The 19,512-nt window shown below is 34.4% G+C and overlaps 1 protein-coding gene across 5 annotated transcripts in view; it reads right to left on the reverse strand.

The window, feature by feature from the left end:
• Positions 1 to 8,911: 8,911 nt before the first annotated feature.
• The window catches only part of LOC127862371 (uncharacterized), a 148,402-nt gene continuing 137,801 nt past the window's right edge, over positions 8,912 to 19,512 (reverse strand). For 3 of the 5 annotated variants that reach the window (XR_008040574.1, XR_008040575.1, XM_052401461.1), the window contains 2 exons: positions 10,275 to 10,498; positions 9,433 to 9,773 (listed from right to left, as the gene is read on the reverse strand). The gene's annotated coding sequence lies outside the window, so the exon portion shown is untranslated. Of the gene's footprint in view, positions 9,365 to 9,432; positions 9,774 to 10,274; positions 10,499 to 11,508; positions 11,581 to 19,512 lie in introns of those variants that run through there. The other 2 variants (XM_052401462.1, XM_052401463.1) reach the window with 2 other exon arrangements.

Raw genomic sequence — 19,512 nt, forward strand, 5'->3', positions numbered from 1 at the left:
TATTCAGTAGTTAACAATATCGCTAATTAAAATATACAATTTGCAATGCCGTACATCGATCTATTCACACCTATTCAGTAGTTATGTAAAGGCGTAATCAACTATAAATCATTTCGCCGAACCGGTTTAACACCTACTATTTATAATCAATTCGCCGAACTGGTGTTTCGCCGAAACCTCCATAATCCTTTTGTTTCACTGCTTCTTTCACGTTTCACAATGACCTGTGCTAGTATCAACAAGAAAGGCAACTCAATCATACTTTTGGTAAAAATGCACTGTGATTACAACCCTTGCTATATTACATATACTTTCGTACATTTGCAATCTTCAAGATGAAAACATGCAATTTTTCATCGCTGCTTGTTTGGTCATTTATTAATCAAAACTAAATGTTTTCGCCTTAGCAATGCAACAATATTAAAGTCATGAAGAACAACAAGAAGTCTGCAAAAACGTGTCAATATTAATAATAATATAAATTAAATAATGTGAAATGACACGTTACGTTTTAAACACATCGATACAAATATCTTCACAATACAGAATGTCTAATGACCATGCATAATTGTTCGATTTTCTATGACACTTCGACCATGTGTTGTTGGCGAAGTCTGAAATAGTCTTATTGTTGTGCCATGCCATATCTGAAAGAAGTGCTTAGATAGCACAAATACCCCCCCCCCCCCTACGTATCACCAACATCAGCATCACACGTATCACCAACATCATCATCCGCACGCGATCACCACCATCATCAACATAAACATAATTGATGTCATCATCATAGCCCTCATCGTCGTTTTTGTCCTTATTATCATCATACATGTACATCACCTTGTATATCATCACCATGCTCCCGAGATTATAATAATCCGTTTGTGTCGGTACCGAGTAGAGCTAGTCGGTGTAGAACTCATATTGATGTCTTCATTCGGTCATCTGACTTGCTCATGATGAAAAGATTGCTTGTGGTCCATAAAGAGAATTTCTGCAGATGAAACCTTAAGTACAGATGTCATGGTGTTTTTATTCGTTGATATTAGGGTCTTCAAGTAAATCAGGATAGAAACATATCAATATTAACATGATACATATGTAAGTGTAAAGCATGTAAACTACGTTATGAAACATAGGCGATGTAATACATGTCATGCAGACATTTCACGGCTAGTTTAGTTCGTTGAGGATAAATTGTGAAATAACGAATGCGTTACAACTTTCACATTAAAACATCTTAACTTTCCTATTACTTAAACTTTTTCTTTATTTGTATTTTTGATTCCATATATACAAACTGGTTTTGCGATTGGCAAAGTCGGTGGTTTTCAAAGCCGCAAAGTGTGTCGTTTGCTTTGTCATGCATTCACTCCAATCAACAGAAAAATAACCGTGTCTGCCACATTGCTTGTATAACATTTCGTCAATGTTGGTTCGATCAGTGAAATTCATAAAATTTTCGCTGCATATGCGTCAGCCCCCTGTCGTCTGTACGAAATGCCAGACAACGAAACAAACAGCTCACACTACAAACATGTGACGAACACAATGTTATTTTGCCTATATTGTATATACATGTACAATTTTAGCGAACAACTTAAAATTTCAATGGTGTAGTCGATCGGAGATCGTTCTTATTACTTTCCCAACAATACGTCTCTACACAGAAGTGTTCCAATAACGTGGGGGTTTCTTCAAAGTTTACTAAACGGGTTCAAGTAAAAAATAATCATCATCTGTCGTCTATTATAATGTGCTATCGTTTAGTCTGTATATGTTGTATTTCATCCGTTTTCGTCTTGATCATAACCTTAAACTACCGCACTGGTTCAATATATAAATAAAACTATTTATACAATTATTTTATATCTTTAACGTATCTTTACGCTAATATTATTAACTAACAAATAATGGATATTGCTCTTGACATGTTTCCTCATTTGAAGAGCGAGCTAAGGTGTCATTGTTTTAACATTGTTAATAATTAAATGCCACGACGTTTTGAAAACGTGTTAAAAACTTTTGCGACATCAAGTGGTTTAGTTGATATTGTGTCTGCCTAGGGGTCAAGATGTTTTAAGTTCAACCCCTACCAATTGACATGTTTTGCGTTGAGATAAAATTTCTCAAAAAGACGACTAGTTCTGGTTATTCTTGGACTTGAATGCGTCTCAATACACGCGCGCTTTTGACGCAGTCAATCTTTAATAAGTATATTTATACTTTATTCTGCATGGCCTAGGCTTGAGAATGCCCAGTTATAAACACTCCCTTTTCCCGATGTGAGATAAGAGAAGAAAAAAGCTCTAATTGTATAAACCATAATTCTATTGTCCAATTGATACAGAACGTATTTTATCCACAACATATTTTCGAGCCTTAGCTAATATATGCGTAACTAATAATTATTTATTTAATTTTCATTTATCAGGATTCTGAGATGTCGCAGTGGTGTAATGGTGTCATCCATACGATATTGAGGTCGTGAGTTCGATCCATACGAAATTAAGCACTTGAAGGGTCTTTGTCAACACTTAGTTATTGTTTCACACAGAAAAGAAACCTCTTTCTTTTGGCTCAATCTATTGGTAGTCAGTACGTTTACTCTTAAACTTACGGTTAATACTTGAGACGCTAGAAAGGACGTCATACTTTGGAAGTAAGAAGAGATATAAAATCTCGAAAAAAATTATGTGGTACTTCAATAACGAAAAAAGTGTGTTCCAAATTTACCGGTATCCAGTAGCAATTGGCCTCGTTTCCGCAGCAATCGATTTTAAAGACGCACGCCGGCGAAGCGAGATACAGTCTGCACGAGATCCACTAGAACGGTCATATTGGCGACCAAAAATCTCAAAACGGACAAAAATGTCGATAGGAGACGGATCAAGGTTGTATTTTTAGTCAGCTTCATTCATGCATTTGGGGTTAAATAACAGATACATCAACAAGAACAGCATGTATCTTTATTTGCTAACTGTTAAACACACACATCTTTAAACACCGAAATGCGGTCATACAATTTGTGAATGTCTGTGAAATAGAATCAGCTATATCAATTAGATCAAATATCGCGGATGATTGTTTTCCCTGCGCAGTTTTTAACTGCATAAAACCCATATCGAAGAGTCCTAAATAAAATGGTGAAGTTGATGGAATAATTGTAATTTAATCAATACCAAACGTTATCGTTCATTGCAGGGACTTTGTTTGTATAGGTCCCCGTTCATTGTAAACACATTAAGACTGTATTATGTACTCGCCATGTTATTGGATACGACAAATATCTTTTTACAATAGATATATGGTCAAGAAATATTTAGTTTCGCCTTAACACGAAAGCGTTCAAATGACGATTTCCTAACAGGCTGCCCCGCGCATTGATAGTGATTTCGTGCGTGATGCAATGCAATGCATTTAAAGAGAGATCATGATGGTATTGCTGAAATCACGGCTTATGTAAAACTCAATTCGTTACATGAACTTTTTCACAGAGCAGTGAGTGTTTTACGTGTTAGTCAATTCGCTCAATTGCTGACTTTTAAACACAGGACTGTAGAGCTACGTTTAAACGACACGAACATAATTTAAGAACAAAAAGACAGAATAAGATTGACCGTGGTGGGAACGAGAACATAATCAGTCACACTTATTACTCGTAACTATGGTTTCAAGTTTGTAAGGCTTTATAACTTTATCAATATTTATTGATTTATATTCATTAACGATGTTGTCGATGAGGCCTACCGACATTTGCCAGTTTGCTAAAAATAACACAGTATGACCTCAATTTTCTACCTAGAAGTATCGTTGTTTGATGTACAATTTACAAGACGCAATTATATTTTTAAAGACCTGCGTTTTGCAAAAATGGGTCTTATGCACTATGCTGCATGCGTTGCTCCAGTTCAGCCTGTGCATAAGCACAGTCTTGTCAGGACATGCACACAGGATAGGCTACTCCAGAGATACCACGAAACCTTGTGTGTTTTATAGCGGAAAGCGTAGCCCCTGACACGACTGCACAAGTGCACATGCTTGACTTGAGCTACGTTGGCTGCTTATGCCATACGACCAAATTTCGTATGACGCTGATGTAACAGTGTTATTTGAATGTATGGAAATAAAACGGTGTCGTAATCAAACAAAAACATGTTTTGATTACAAAGGAATATATTTATAATTAACCATGTGAGGACACATATGATGTGATCTCCTGTAGTAAAATCTTTATCTACGAACACTGTTTTCTGATGTAATATACCTGCATTCAAACATTTCATGCGGTGGATATGCGAATTTAAAGTGAATAGAAAACACAAAAATACATAAACCTTTGTTTTTAATTAAAAAACACACACATGCAATTTTCTACCTGTATTTCAAAGTCAGGATATACGCCGAATTTCTTTTTAAATGATATTTCTTGTTCATCGATATAGTCTAAATGTACTTTTAAGTTTTGTTATAGACGTTTATTAAGCTTAAATTCCTATGCATACAACTACGTCATCCAATAAATGGTGTTGGCTGTTTAAGAGAAAAGAAATTGCAAAACTTAAATATTTAGTATACTGTAACTTCTACGGACAAAACACTGGTTATAAAAGTAGTGAACCAAAACAAACATGAGTAGTGGAAAGTGCTTTGTTTTTATCACAACAACCACAATGCGACAATTTGCACAATATTTCAATTAATAAGCCGGACAATATAAACACATCTCAATAAATTAAACAGACACCCGGTTACAGTTTAGAGAAACACTTACACTTTAACTATAAACATACCATTAACAATAATGTTACATATTGAATATATTTACAAAAGCAATTAAAATGCATTGGGGGTAGTTTCGATAGAGTTTATACAACCAATATCTACTAATGAAAAAATATTTACTTAAAGTAGATGAACAAATCAATACGTGATTTAAACATTTCATCTTACAGTATCATATAGTCCAATACTTATATGCTTGTATGATAACATTTTTTGGGCTAAACATGCATACCAATTATTGCACATTTTGTATTTTGTTTTCTATGTATCAATTTGATATATCTAAAAATGAAACACAATGTACACATTTAAAGCTATCTTCAGTTGTTCAACAACAGAACAAACATGTTTTATGCATTCAATACAAATTCAAGATAAACAACCACACTGTTATATAAATCTGGATTTAAGACATACGTGTATGCTGCAGTTTTAAATCGGAAGATTTACAGAAACTGGCCCCAGTGAATTCACTCCACTGACAGCTTATGTTGAACGGTCAACGTTACACAAACTGGAATAGGACTAGTACAATTACACAATTCTTTATCAGCAATACATCAAAACTATTCAAGTACTTTGCATACAAGTATACCATTATTATTGAAATATACACATTTCGTATAGAGGTATATTTTGCAGAATATTCACTTATAATCGTCACAATTACAAAACTCAAAGCACTGAGTAGTCATGTAAATTTAAGGAATTTTAATAAATGTCATTACTGATGCATTTTGTAAATACACATTGTGTTTGTGTAACAATAAGTACCACATTTTACCATAACTATTACTTCACGAAACAAGCAAATAATTTGCAAATTGTTTATTCCACAAAATCCTTTTAGACTTTCACTCATTGCCGAGTATATATTGCGAGATAATTTGAAATTCTGTATGTATTTACTCGTTATATCGAGTTGTAAACACAATTATTATCTAACAAAAAAAGACATCTTAATTTGTATTGTTTAAGCAACTAATATTGCTCTGTTATATTACCAATAGAGGCAATTGCTATGCCTGACAATTGTTAACATATGACATCACTCTCCCTTATTTTGTAATTGACTCATTTCTAATTTCAAGGTACTATCGTTGTATTTAGTTAAAATTAAAGAAGAAATAAATTCATTTTAATAGTTGCTCAAATTCATTCGATGAAAAGCATAGCATATAACAAGGTGTTTCTATTGCCGTTAATATCCTTTTCTCTTCAGAATATTTAATGCTGCATTATTAAACAGTTTTTATACATATATGTGCATTTACACAAGCAATGTTGTTTTATTACAATGGTGTGTACAAATAAATGTAAACAGTGAGTTTATCTTAAACAATGGCAACACTAAATGAATTATTTACATCGAAAATACAATCGCTTTGCAGTTGCCCTATGTATAAATGGCAAAATATACCTATAAACAGTTATCAAGAAATCTGGGTTAAATTACTCACTGATTTAAGAAGGTACAATCTGGTTGTGTAAATCTTCATATGCATATATAAAGCATTATAAACTTTAACGCCCAAAATCGAATGTTAACACTTATGAGCATGTAAGTCTATGATCTTACAACACAAATTAACAAACATAAAATGTGCCATTTTTCATAAAACTATTTTTAAATATTGTTTTTAATTCTAAGTTTTATTACAAGCTTTCCAAATAAAACAACACTCATGCTTTAATTATTTAGCAAACCATAGCAATTGAAATCAACAAAGTACTGGTAAACAAAGAATCAATTAATTTAAGTAGATTAAACACTTTTGCCCAGAATTAATTTATATTCGCTTGAAATAGTATGCTACTTAACAAGATTTTGGATCAAATACCGACCCGAATGAGCAAATTGACAAGTATTGTGTTCAGAAAGATTGATATACAGAAAAGCTGAAGTTTCATAACTCTCAACCTCTTTGAAGAATTATTTTAATGAGCACATCTATATTACTGGTAAAACAGAAAACGGAAACATTGACAATACGCCAATATATTTTTAATTGTGTCCAAGTTACCATAAACATTTAAACAGCTTTGACAATCTTAAAATAACTTTGTTATGATTGTATTTCCCTTAAATTTACCATATCCGGATCAAAATCTGAAGTGCAAGGTTCATAATACAGACACAGACATTGGATATACCTGCAATATGTGTGCTTCAAATAATACATTTTGTAACATACTATATTTAACTAAAACGTCCAACATAATATGACTGACAGCATCATAATTCCCATAAAACATAAACTATTGTTTTTCATTAAATACAACTTGGTTGGTCACAACAAAATATAACGTAAACTATTGTGTCTCTTTGAATACAACTTTGCTGGTCACATAACAAATGTGGCTGTTGATATGACTTTTTGGCATTTGAATTATGAATTGTTATTCTGTCATTTCGACTTGAACAAGGTCATTTATTTTCCACCAGTCAAACAGTTATAAGATGAAACCTGTCAGAGTACGTGCTCAACATACCACAAGGTATGTAGAGACTAGAACACCTTAAACAGTATTTATCTCTGAGCTTCTTTTTTTTGACTGGGGTCAATATGGTAATAACTGCTGCAATAGGATGTGTTTCTGATTGGATGGTTTGATTTCGTCATTGGCGTCTGAAAAACAAGAAAAATGCATACAAGTTAATTTTGGTTTTTCATATTATTTTTGATACCAATGACAAAAAGAACATGAACCGCACTGTCATAGAGGTTTACAACTTCTCTGATTTGAATCCACAGAGGAAATAATGGTCCTGAAACTATTGATGAAATAAGCATCGATAATACATATTAAAGGTGAAATATAACCTCTTTATCTACTAATACGTTTGGATTGGATTTAATAAAGATTCGTTTTTGGCATTGGAAAAGTAGTACCTAATGATTAATGAAAATAGGCAAGGGTCGACTAGCTGATGGCCCCTAAAACATTCATTGGGCAAGAGTTTTTCTGAGAAAACTCATATCTCTTTGGTGAAGTAGGAAAATGTTAGTGACCATGGTCACGGATGCACCCACATTTTTTTTGTGTCACAAAACTCGACTGACGTCAAACAAAAATGAACCAAAATACACAGCAAGGCAAGTTCATATGATGGTACATATGTTTGGTTTCATCACACAAGAAGCAATAATTTTCGAGGTTACAGTAGACAAAAGATGATATAATCTGAAGACGATGACTGCAGCAAGTTCATGTTCTGTGTCTGCAAATGCTTCCGGAGCAGACTCTGCATTTTGCAATCAGGGTTTTCTGGAAATAAAGTCAGTCATGTGTCAAACAAGACACATTTTTGAAGACAATGCTAGCTTGAATTTGACATTCTTCAAGACTCCCAGGAATGGTTCAACTTTTTCAACCGGTCACACGTGTGAGTCCCTTAATAAGTCATACACGTAAAATAATCAGGCTTATCTAAAGCCTTTTGTCCACGATGTTCTAGAGTTGGAAGCCTCTTAAAACTTAACATACAGTCAATGCAATCAAGACTAAATTTTATAAATTAGTATTTTATTTGTTGGTAATGACCAAATTGTCTGCAAAGTATTTATATAAAAACAATTTACAAGTGGCGCAGACACAGGTTGAATATACTTTTTTGTAACAAAAGTGGTATACATAGTTGATGATTCACGAAATGCAACACAATTTGAGAAAGTTGATTGACATAAGTTTGGGACAATCACACAGAGGGGATAATTACTTGATAGTCAAGATGGTTGCGTCCGGGCTGAGTAATAAGCGTTATTTTGTATTAATACTCGCTCTATATCTCTACTCGCTACAAAATGTTTTAGCGGGGACACAAAATTACAGATCCTGCTAAACACATTTGTATAGAGTAAAGTCGAGATATATGTGTATATCAATACAAAACAAACGAACATCACTTTCTTACGGCATTTCAAAATTAATAAAAGTAATAATTAGTATAAAACAGCGAACCATACCAGTCTCGTCATGGACGTCGCCTTCTTGACTTGCACGTTAGAACCCCCTCTGATCACTTCTTCTTTGCCATTTAGATGCCATATTGTGCAGTCATGTTGTTAACTGCAAATGGTTGAAAAATTTCAACGATAATGTTAAAAGATACATTCCTGTTCTGTAATAAATCCGTTTGCAGTAAAAACATATTGAGCAATCTTTATAGAGACAAAGGTTTTCTTTCTGCATACATTTTGTTCACTGAGAAATATTGAGCAATATTTAAAAGAAAATGTTCAAAGATGTTCTTGTAAATGCCTGTTTTGTAGCATTTTGTTTATTGTTAATTTTACACATTTAAAGGGGAAAGTATGTAGATTTTCTTATGATGCCCTGTATTGCAGTCATTTCCTTTAAAGATACATTTGGAACAATATTAAATAACTTGGTCATCGAGTTGGTCAACAAGTCCCTTTATTATCTTAAATTTTCTTACTACCATGACCATATATGCTGATTTAAGCCTTTAAACCTTATGTGACCTTGAACCTGACTCCCACGTGAGTACAATAACCAGGTCAAGTTGGTAGCAGAAAAATCATCGCTAGGCACCAAGTGCTTTTGGATGATCCTCGACCTGTTTAGGAGAAGAGAAATCATAGGGAAAATAAATCAAAGCGAAGTCTAAAACATCAATATGTTTAGATATATTTTGAAACAAAGTTAATACGTTCTTCATACATTTTTTGAAGAAAAATATAAAGAAATTTATGTTTTGATTTTTGGCATTAATAATTCTATTAGTTATCATTCATATGCATTTGTGGTGTTGATGTATTGTGCTAAAAAACATTTCCATCTTACACGGAAATCAACAAATATTTTCAATAACTACATAAGTATTTTTTTAAACAATCCGTATTGAGCAAAATACTGCGGCCCTTAGTACTCTTAAATGTTGAAGACACCTTTCTTGACTGCTGTTATTGCTGCTTTGCTGACGTGGCTTGGTCATTAGACTATTGTTAGACACTGAACACGAACCGCTGAAAGAAAATATATTCTGGTAAATGTGTCATAATAAAACATACTTATTCACAATGGTTCCTGCATTGGCAATTTTTTATCTCAAGTGATTCTAGTGACTCTATGCTTCCTTTGTTTTAAACAAAGCTATTTACACAGTTCTGTGGTCAAAATGTTAGTTAATAACTCTGAATACAATATAAGTTACACAGCCTCTGAATTCCCATGTATGGTGAGAGTCAGTACATTAATATTGTGCAAGGGAGTGACTTGTCCAATGATAACTTAGAGCTTTGTCACAAAATGATTACCATACCTAAACCCGCACTTCATGGGGTTCACACAGTTGAAGATATAATAAAAACCCTTGAGAAACGTAGATTTGGTTTGATACAAATATGTTTACATTTTATGCAGAGAAAAAAGCCCCTCTGACTGACCAACTTACAGACATTGACTCCAATAAACTATCTCCAAAACTTGGTGTGTGGGATTTAATTATCATTAGTTCTTATCCCCACCTTTCAGGTCATGTTGATCTACTGTTGCTGTGAGATTGAGAAGTTCAGGGTGCTTCATAAACCTGTCCCCCATGGCTGAGGTTGCTGCTGGAGCCCAGATTGGCACCGATTAGATATTTGGCTAGGAATTCCATTCTCTGAAGGGTCACATATGGCGCAGTTGCACTGTTCATTAGCTCGGCAAGGTTTTCAGAGAAAGGTGCCTTGTTCATTGACATGTTGTCCTGTGAAATAAAATATCAGCAAATGTAACTTCAGTTGCATCAGCAGGAGATCATTCTATTTGTCACATCTACACAGTTTTAAGACAGTTCATACACCGAATAAACAAGAATGCCAACAATACACCTGCTAAGAAGACTGGGTTATATTGATTGTGAGTGAAATGGCAGACATGTTTAATTTGGTCAATTTTTCTTCATTAAACAAAAACATATGTTGGAGGTGCTACATGAGATCTGGTTGGCTATAAATTTGGTCTAGATATTATGATCAAAAACATTATCAAAATATTTCATGATGATCAGATGTTTTGAAATAGAGAGCAGACGCAATAGTGTGTGCAAACCTCTCGACAGCGCACTTACAGCAAAACAATAATCTGCTATTGCAACAAGGGAATGGAATAATAACAAGGCATAAACATTGATCAGTCAATTTGTAGATATAGTGGGCTCATCAAGTTATGAAAAGGTCACATGGACAGCGTATCAATGTTATATTTATAACAATTCACAAAATTGCGCCTCACTCTGTGAAAATGGTTAAATGTATGTGTTTAAAGTATCGTCTCAAATAAGCCTGTGAAGTCCTTGCAGGCTAATCGCTGACGACACTCCGCCTAAACTAGATTTTTTCCAAAAAGAGACGTTCTTTATACAAACATAAGAGCTGTGATTGTGAAACACAACGCCCCTTACTGTGCTTTCAAGCCGCACAGCAGCTATTTTAGAAACAAAGTTATATTCGATCCGGAGGAATAAAACACCATTTTAGCAGAAAGTTTCTTCCCAGATAAGCCTGCAAGGACAACACTTAAGGCACATGCCTTATCTCACAGCTAGGCTCAACTGTAATTACCCAGTAAAAGAATAAAAAAAACATTCAGCACAGGTGAGTCTCGATTATGAGTATTTTCAAGTCTCATACATTTAAAAGCACTCGTCAATGGAACTGTTTATTGTTGAATTGTGAGCGCTGTTGCTTCTGCTGCTGCCGCTGCAATTCATATTGAGGCTGAAGCAGCAATGTGTGCATGTTCTGCTATTTAAACATCTCGATCTTTCTCCCTCCAACTGACAGATATCTTTGAACATAGAATGAAAACATAACATGCATTTAAGTCTGAATTTAAATGCGATACACATGTAAGTATTTTAAGTACACTGAACAAAAAAAACAATATTCCTTAAATGTAACGATTTTCTTTAAATACAATCTATAAGTTCTTTAATTGAAAACAATGCAAAATATCGTTCTTTGAAAAATATCTGCATCCTGCTTATTGTAACAAAAGGGTCAGGATGGCCCTGAAGACTTACCTAAGTTCGTCTTAAAACTTTGGTAGAAGGCTTGTCCTTTTGACAAAGTTTTTTACCTCAATTAAGCGAGTTTCGAAAATGGCATTGATTATTAGATGATATTGTCAAGATAAACATTATGCCCCAGTTTAAACATGACTGAGTCATAAATGTGGCTTCTAGAGTGGTCTGAGATTTAATTTAAAGACTTAGTTTATGGAAAGATGTGACCGCATTTCAAAATTGGTCTAGACAAAATAAAAAAGATGAAGTTTTATCAATATTGAGTCGTCAATGCAACCTCTAGAGTGGTAACATGATATTTAGAACACTTTACCTTGTTACCCAGTTTTTGAACGCACATGATGTGATTTCAATATGCAGCATTCAAGATCAACATTCTGACCAAGTTTGATCGATTTTGAGTGGGAAGAAATTTTGCACCTCATGACCTTATTTTTGGGTACATGTGACATAGATTCAAACTCAGACTTGAAAATTGAAAGATAAGCATTTTGACCAAGTTTCATTAAATTGAGTCATAAATGTGTCCTCTGGAGTGGTAAGAAGGCTTTTCTAGCAAAGCATTTTGACCAAGTTTCATCAAATTGAGTCATAAATGTGTCCTCTGGAGTGGTAAGAAGGCTTTTCTAGCTAAGCATTTTGACCAAGTTTCATCAAATTGAGTCATAAATGTGTCCTCTGGAGTAGTAAGAAGGCTTTTCTAGCTAAGCATTTTGACCAAGTTTCATCAAATTGAGTCATAAATGTGTCCTCTGGAGTGGTAAGAAGGCTTTTCTAACTGTTGACCTAAATTCCAAATTGGCTTAGACATTGTCAAGATAAGCATGCTTACTAAGTTTTTATCGAGATTGAGTCATACATGTTGCCCCTATAGTGGCATGGGGTTTTGAAAGATTTGATCTGGTTTCTTAGTTTTTGGCCAAGTTTCATGAAGATCGAATCAACAAATAAGGCATCTAGAGTGTTAACGAGCCAATGTTGACCACACGCACACAGCACATTGATTGACATAGGGTTATCACAATTTCTTACCAGAGCATTTTCTGCTCAAGTAAGCTTGAAAAAGATCTTTAAATGTGTAAATATGTACCACATATCACTAACAATTCTTCTGGGGGCTATAGCCATAAGGCACATTCCTGATGTAGTCAATACAACGCTTTTTATACTACTACTATCATTTGCATATAATTACAATTACAATCACAGTATTGGTGATTAAAATTGCTATCCAGATCTCCGCAAATATAACACCCATCTAACACAAAGGCACAAACAACATTGACCCCTTTTATATAGAAATGGCAGTTTCATTACGATCATTACATTTGATATAGAACGTGATTATGGTAAAGAGTTAAAAAGTCAGTTTGGTTGGTACCTACAGATAATTTGCATGCTATTGACGTTTTTGAAATAAAGCTCTGGATGTTCAATATAACCCATAATTTTAGGGTTGAGGTGAAGCTGTCTATCTTATTAACATTTGTATCGAAGATGCACTAGTTTCACTTTTAAACCTTAAATTGAAATAAGATATTCTAGTCAATTTATTGAAGAGCAGAAAACCCAGTTTTGTGTGCATTTTGGTTTTACCAATTTGTTAAAGCTTGATTGCATCAAAAGTCTAAGGCTTATAAAAGCCGCATTTAGGGAAAATTTGGCTTAATGCTTGTGCAGTCAGCACAGGCTAGTCAGGCTAATTTTTCGACCAAGACAGGGTTTTCATACAGAAGAGACTTCCTTGGCATTTTAAGACAGGACATTTTGTTAGGTGCTCACAGCTGTGCCACAGTGATCCTTTCCCAATGATAAGGGAACTTACTTCAGTTTTTTTTTTATTCTAATATTTTGGGCTGTTGTTCGGTCCCATTCCAAATGTAACAAAGTATCCATTTTTCCAAAATGACTGATTGAAATTAACAAGTGAAGGTTTCCAAAACAAAGAAAAATACATGCCATGTTCAGTTCAAGTTGAACCATAGTAAATGTTATATTGAACAAACTTTTATCCTCAATATTAAAGTATTTGTTAGCAAAAACAACCACAACACCTATTTCTCAATTTTACTTAAAACAAGAAAATTTGTTGAATTGATATACCCCATCAAATAAATTTTGTTTATGGATGGGTGTAGAACAAAAAGAAAAGGTATAAATTAATTACTGTGAATCCATTATTAATCGTCAGGCATTAATTTTCATAAATTTCGTCAGTCGACCGATCGGCGAATTTAAGATCCTAACGAACAATCATGCTCTATGTTTGAACAAAAACAAACACCAAGTTGAACAATATTTTAAAATAATATTGTAGACATGAGGCATTAAATTCCAACATAATCCATGCACACATTCACTGCTGTTTCGTAATCAAGATTAAACCGGTTTTGACACAAAGGGATGTAGATTACACAAGGTACTTAACTGACACGTGACACTTCTTTCAAACGCGTGTGCATTACAGCTGTATCGAATGCGTTGACTTCGTTTATGTAGAATGGTAATGAATTAGCGCTAATTGTTTATAACTTTTTTACCCATTAGGTGTATTGTGTTTTTCAGGGGTGTTGCATATTAGCCATCACGCAGCGAATGCCGATGAAAGACAATTAACCAAATGAAAAGATGACGACGTGTGATCAACATGCGTATTTATCACAAATTAATAAAGAATATTTTAATTGCTGTTTGTTGTTTGATTGTTTGCGTTTAACCACACTTATTACTATTTTATATGTATCAATTTATTTATTTTTAAATTATTGACATTATTGTTTTATATACCCGTAGTTTACTTTTAAGAACAAACACACACATAGAGTTTCTTATTTTAATGTTGATATCAGAATAAAAAAAGCATTTTATTTGGGGAAAAAACAATTGACAAACTGGAACCTCTTTCGTATAACACAAACAGTTTTAAAACGGTATTGACAGCATTTTAATAAAAATCATACCAACTAGAACACATACCCAATTGGCAATTGGCTTCGTTGTTACAAACACTCGTTAACGGTTATTCGATCCCACTTGTCCGCTAATCATAACAATGAACGTGTTAATGGCACACATTAAGAGGGTCCATTACTGTCCCGTGATAACAAGACTAGTTGATTGGCATGTGACAAACAGGCCCCACCTCCTGCAGTGATTCTCAAGTGTGTTCCCGCATTCGTACCACGATTTTTCGCAACTGCGATTGATCGCGAATCTGTATTACACACAGTTCTATGGAAAGATATTACAGAATTCCTTTAATGCATAGTAAAGGAATGACTAAATAATGAATAATTCATCAAATTTGTGACCTTTGACCTTATTGTATGACCTTGACCTTAACACCTAAGATTATGGGTGTTAATTGTGAAGCAACCCCAGATGATTGAGAACAACATGGCAAGTTTTATGGCCCTGGCTCATCTGTTAATGGAGATAAAGCTCTAAGCTTATATTAAAAAGCATTTTTGTCAAGATACAAAGGGCCAAAACTCCATTATTAACAGATGCTGTACAATGCCATTTGGCGTGTATCATCATCTTATCCATATATATACTCATACCAAGTTTCAATGAAATCCACCAAACCACTTCCAAGATATGGCTCCGGACATAAAAGTGCCGGCCGGACAGAAAAACGGACGGACTAACACCGCTAAAAATTATATCCCTTCGCCTATGGCGGGGGATAATAACAACACAGTTTTTTTGGCGTAGCTGTTTAACGTCACTTTTGACCTTACCTGACCTGACCGCGGCTAGACACAAATGAATACACTTCATTTATTCTATTTCAGCATACAACCAAAACATTGAAAACATGTCCGCGTCTTTTTAACACTGTTTTACTGCGTGTTCAGCATGAAACAACTGTATCTCTAATGAAAAGGCTTGATAGATAGAACAGTTTTACATTCAACTCTTGACATCAATACGGTTTGTGCGTGCACCTTTTATTTCCAGAGGATTGTCAGCGCCATAGCATTTGTTTTTTTTTAAGGCTGCGTTCTCATATTTAGTTATTACTACCGTATTGCATTCTGTGATCACGTATATTTTAGATACTGTAAACGTATAGAAATTCGTCGGTATGAAATTTCGTGGTTTAAATAAAAAACAACTATTAGTAATTCGTTGACACGTAATTTCGTGGATTTCAAATAAAAAACAACTAATTCGTTGACACGTAATTTCGTGGATTTCAAATAAAAAACAACTTACCGCCATAATTATTAAAGTTTTAATAAAACAACCAGAGTAATAACGAAGCATAATCTGCTTATCTGTGTTGACAGCAAGACTCGAGGTTAATGTGCACTGAAGCGTGAAAGTGTTTCCGATAATTGTCGATAAGAGCAATAAAGCGGCGCACTTGTGGGTCCCCACTCGCTAATTGCCATCAATGTTGTTTTAACAATATTTGTAAATCACAGCGCAATAGGTCCCCTAGTCGTAACAATTGAGTAATAAGGTCCCCAAAATACAGGTGTGAAAACTGTAATGTCTCTTTTAAGTTTAATTGGCACTAATTGACATATGTGATAAATCTTCAAACGGTTAATTTGACGATGTCCCGTAAAAGAGGATAGTCGTTGATGTACAGTTTATATACCGTGCTTGATTATAAAAGCATTATCATCCAAACACTTATCAATAAAACAACATATCGCATTAACTTGCGTTCAAACAATGTCTCTTTCAAAATGGTTGAAAACGGGAACAGTACCGACACGTTCTCCTTCTATGGCAGGATTGCCCGACCCTGCAAAGGCTCTGTCTACGACTGAAGCTTTATTAACACAGGCCGCTAACGATGCAGTAGAAGAAATGGTCATTGGACGTAAACGGAAGCGTGGAAAGTACGCTTCTTACTGTGACGAAACCAGGGCAAAAATTGCGCGTTACGTTTATTAACCATGATGAATAAAACGTATATTTACAAAGATGAATAAAAAAGAAAAACTCGCACGACTTTAGTGTTTTATTAATGCACTGGATGGCGAACAAATTGATATTTTATATAAACACACTAATTGTTATTCATACTGATTAATCATTAACATCGTAGTTCTTATCATACTAAGTAATCATAAACATCTTAGTTCAAACATATTTAATTTACAACAAATTCGTGGAAAATAACAACAACATTTACAATTTTGAAATATTTTAATTAGGCGAGATAATAGTGTAATGTGACCTACTGAAGTGAAGTTACTTTTACAAAAAACAAATATCTCGGACAACCGACAACAAAAGAAAATGGCGGAAATGCCATTCAAAAAAGACCGATTTCGGATTAAAATGTACCAAAAATCGTTGGTACTTGAATTCGTGGTTCGGCGGAACCACGAAATCCACGAAAATTAGTACCACACGAACTTTAATGATTTTACAGTAATATAAATATTGTTGTTCCATATCCTGATATTTGCTGTGACCAAAATATGTTAAATTGTTTTTGAAACAGCGAAAATAATATGAACAAGGGACAAAATTGTCACAAAACCAGGTTTTCTTTGTGAAAAAAAATCTGATAAAGGGAGAAAACTCAAACTGAACTTTTGAAATGACCAAAAAAAATTAACCCCCTTTGTAAGTTTTAATTTTTTTTTTAAATCTATTTTTAGTCGTGGCGACCTTGACATTGGAGATATTGACGTGATTCTTTCGTGGGACACACCGTACCATGATGGTGAACAAATGTGCCAAATGATTTTAAAATCTCACAATGAATGACAAAGTTATGGCCAGGACAAGCTCATTTATGGCCATTTTTGACCTTTGAACTCAAAGTGTGACCTTGACCTTGGAGATATCGACGTAATTATTTCGCGCGACACACCTTCCATTGATGGTGAACAAATGTGCCAAATGATTTTAAAATCTGACGATGAACGACATAGTTATGGCCCGGACAAGCTTATTCCGCCAGCCCGCCAGCCAGCCCGCCCGCATTCGCCAATCTAATAACCAGTTTTTTCCTTCGGAAAACCTGGTTAAGGAAACCTGGTTAAAAAGTATAAAGCTGTAAACAAACCGTCATTCCAGCAGTGAAATCGTGACCTCACTTTAATGCATTGCATTCCATCTCACAAGGTATAAAGTTCAGTTCGCGGTCAGTACAAGACTCATTATATAAACTCTATCGCGTCAACCCGGTGAACATGACCGGAAATATCTTCATTGCAGATATTCGCGTTATATAATTATGGTATGTCAATAAAGGATTGTTTTTCAATAATTCCATGATATATACTAGTTTTGATTAATTTAATAAGATTTATTCCACCATAGCAACCAATTTACTAAGCATGAGCGCAATGATTCACGATACTATTAACAATCGAATCAAATAACTATGTCGGAAAAACCACTACATCAATACATGTCTGTTCGAAGAACGCGCGTATTAATATTTCAAATATGTACGGTTGATTCGTGTTTGGCCATTTACTCGTATATCATCATTTAATTTATATTCTTCTTGTATATTTTTGTTCTTTATCAATAGAATCGAGAGCGTTTATATAAGCCTAAGGCTTTCGATGCAATCAAGCTAAAATAAATAGGTTTAAACTATGGATATATGGTCAACAATATCTAATAATGTGAGGTAAGCCACAAAATCTGGCGCAAGGTTATTGATTTTGCATGTGATGCTGCTAAGAACTGCGTAGAAAAAGGAATTTGCTGTCTCATTAATATAACTCTTTATCTTTCATCAACCACAACCACAATCAACGCCATATATCGTTTGAAAGATATTTCTTGTTCGAAATACAAAGAGTCCAAGCCCCATTCTAAAAGTGGTGAAACAAACTATTACTGTTGCGATGTAGTGGCTGGGTGCAGTTAAGAAGCATGGTTTCCTGGGCCTGAACTAGTGAGGATAAGGACCCCATAAACACATAGAAATATCTTAACAAATCCCAAAATTATATTCAATGAATTCAGAAATGTCATCATGTACATGGACCAAAAATGAACCATAGGGGCTTTGCTGTTAACACAATGCTTTTATGAAGGTTTTACCAGGATCAGTCAATGATCACTAGGACCAAGTTTATTAATAAAACAAACTGTGTAGGGGACCTCTAGATTATGCTCCATATCAAATATAAAATCCTTGTAAAACTGGGAAATCCTGGGGGTAAGCCAGTTTTGACCAAAACACATTATTTGGAAACATTTGTTGATGACTCACTTTACACTGTTGCACAACAAACATTAAATCTCTTGGCTATGTAGTTTCAAACAAGAGATGTGTTCATCAGAAACACAATGCTCCCTACTGCGCCGCTTTGAAATAAAATATATATTTTTCATTTGGCAGGTATAGAAATCATATCCCTTTAAAGCTTTTTACTTCCCTTGGATTTTGTCCAATCCAACCGGGGGTGGGGGGGGGGTCTGTAGACTGTCACATATGACCAAGACAGACATCACTGACAACCAAGGCTGTGTTTTATCAAAGAGACCACAGCCAGAGTTCATCATGTATCTATGGACATAAGTCCACAGGTATGTAATGAACCATACAATTCGCACATAAGTACAGGAAAGACATGATAATTATATCATTTAAAAAAAACTTTGACAAATCAATCATTTGAGTTATAAATAATCAAAATAAAAAATCTGTACAGTAACTGTGAAAAGAACTTAAATTGTTGGTAAGGAAATATATAATC

This window comes from Dreissena polymorpha, chromosome 16 (genome assembly GCF_020536995.1).
Source record: "Dreissena polymorpha isolate Duluth1 chromosome 16, UMN_Dpol_1.0, whole genome shotgun sequence".
NCBI classification, from domain to species: domain Eukaryota; kingdom Metazoa; phylum Mollusca; class Bivalvia; order Myida; family Dreissenidae; genus Dreissena; species Dreissena polymorpha.